General features: G+C 40.9%; 1 non-coding gene across 1 annotated transcript; it reads left to right on the plus strand.

The window, feature by feature from the left end:
* Positions 1 to 1,821: 1,821 nt before the first annotated feature.
* On the plus strand, positions 1,822 to 1,902 carry LOC140365006 (small nucleolar RNA U54). The gene has a single exon (XR_011927759.1). It is a non-coding gene; the product is annotated as a small nucleolar RNA U54 (small nucleolar RNA).
* Positions 1,903 to 2,551: the final 649 nt, after the last annotated feature.

Raw genomic sequence — 2,551 nt, forward strand, 5'->3', positions numbered from 1 at the left:
ATACTAATCCAACAAAACAAGTTTAGTTGAGGTTTGTTAAAAGAAGTTTGTTATTTACTCTTGTTACTCTTTTTGTAGCCTTTTTACTACAGCGTTTGTTATGCATTTCTTTAAGAGGAAGGTGAGAGAACCTTTTTAAAAATTTAGAGAAGGAAAAGTACCAAAAAAAAATGTAACAGCACTGGACAGTTAGGCTGCTCTAAATTAGAATTCTGAATTCAGTATTCAGCTACAGTCCCAACACAGAACGTTTGATATATTGCCCACCTCTACATATATTAATTATGACTCCTCTTATATGGTAAATCATAGTGTGATCTTTAACTTGCAGTCACACATATTACTGCATGTCGTACTTAGCTCGTGCACATTTTCAACTCACCACCAGCTGCCACAGGCTTTGACTGGCAGGACTTAGCCCGAGGAGGGAAAAGTACTTTTAACACATTACTGTGCAACTCGTTCTGGGTTCTGACCTTATTACATATCTCCCAGAAATCCGTGCTAAGAATGTACACGTTTGTACCAAGTAATTCTTTGCCAATTTCCACATTTCTCCCGAGACTTATTAAAGGCATGTCTGTGCAAAACACTTTAAAAGTACCGCGGAGCTTGTTAAAGAAGTCGTTCTTGGTTTGAGCAGAGAAAAGTTACATTGAATTTGACTTGTTTTGATTCACCTCGGAAATGGAAAACCTAGATGACTTAAGAGTCTTGTGACCTCCATGAATTCAATAGCTTAAATCATGCTTTAAAAACCAAGCGCTGTCCTCCAATTACAGTAATTTGCTGCTTACTGTCCTCTGTGCTCTAATATGAGGGCTAATTTGGTCAAATGAGAGAGCGAATCACATGGCCGCGGCGCACTGACCGTAATGACCGTAAGCCCTGCCACTTGTTAGACATCTGAAGCGGGGTAATTCCACCTAATAAGGCTCCCATTGAACCCTTTTCAACTGTGTTATGTCTGAAATCATTGTCTCCTCTCCCAACCTTATGGCGTTGCTGTGGAAACTGATGAACACTTGACAGCTGTAGGACACGGTTGCTATGACTACAGCGTATAAGTGTGTGTGTGTGTGTGTGTGTGCGCGCGTGGAGTGGAATGGGTGCTACTTTTTGTTTTGAGTGGTGCACGACTCGTTGTCATCAGGCTTTTTTTTTTTTTGGCAGGGAGATGGAACGGTGCGTGTGCTGTTACCCCCTTTACCTGCCCCCCCCCCTAAACCTGCAGCGTGGCGGATCAGTCATAACAAGTCCTGGGGCTCTTGGACTGGCCTGGATGGTATTGTCAGTCCAGTCATATCCCACTGTGATGGCCTGGCTGTCCCTGAGCGCCACTGACCGCTCCAGCTCCGATAACGCTCAAATCGCCGGCCTCTCTCATTATTCACAGAACAAACTAATGCATTCACACTCACATCTGGTGAAAACAGGCGCTGGATGTGGGGGGAGTGATGACAAGCGTTGTGGCTGTTATTTAATTAGGCATTAGCTATCTTTCATAATGTTGCTAGCGTTTAGGTGAAAAAGTCAATCTAATAACGTGTATGCTTTAAGAGTAGTAAACCATTTTAAGCGTTTTATTTTAAAAGACAAATATTTTGTTTGCGCTTCCTGGAGGATGCGCTGAAACAGGGAAGCGTGCTGTGGCACTCAGTAGTAGGCCCCGTCCGTCTGCTTATCCGAGGGGAAGGATAGAGACTGTTCTTTAGCTACAGGAATCAATCAAAAAACCACTTTGGGCACATATATGAGGAACTAATAGCACTGTAAGAAGGTTAAAAGCTCTGAAAAGTCGATTTTGCATGCTATGGGCCCTGTTCATTGATTTTGTTCATTGATAATGGCAATAAACCTATTCTGATTCTATTCTGATTAAGCTTAAGAGCTTTAAGAGCTGAATGCGTAACAGTGCTGCACTGTAGAGTGGGAGAGAAATGAACTCCACATAAAATTGGACTGTTTTAGTTAGTTTAGTTTAGTTATATCTTATAATTTGTGTTATTTATGTCCATATGGTGATAGTAATAGTAATATAACTAAAGTGCACTAGTTTTTATCAGTTTGGATTCTGGCCATTCACAGAATGCACCACACCACGGCGTCAAGTTCACTCCACCTTATATTCTGGCATAATCACGCCTCTTGTCTAGAATTCCACGCCCTGCGCTGTCAGCAACTGTGGTGACACATTATGTCAGGAAATGAGCTCCACAACACGTAAGTCAACCGGGGGCAAAATAAGACCCAAAAATGTGCCTTTTTTCCCCAGTTTGTCAATTATGGGGAAGTTTATTATATTACTACCTGATTTGACATAAGTAGAAGTATAGTTCTGTTACCTAGCAAATATAAATAGTTATGATTTGACAAAATAAAGGCCTTTATTTTTGTAGTTGTTTAAACTGTTGTCAGTTGTCAGTAAAAATGTGTCAGTTGATGACTCAGCGCCACTTCCAGTAATTCTCAACAATTATTTTCCAACATTTCTTCACAAACTGCTTCTTGACTGATGAAGCAATAATTTGAAAACAAGTTATTTTGAAGG

Source organism: Eucyclogobius newberryi, unplaced genomic scaffold (assembly GCF_026437365.1).
Source record: "Eucyclogobius newberryi isolate DKJ021-1_F unplaced genomic scaffold, fEucNew1.0.hap1 SCAF_18, whole genome shotgun sequence".
In the NCBI taxonomy this organism is placed as follows: Eukaryota; Metazoa; Chordata; class Actinopteri; order Gobiiformes; family Gobiidae; genus Eucyclogobius; species Eucyclogobius newberryi.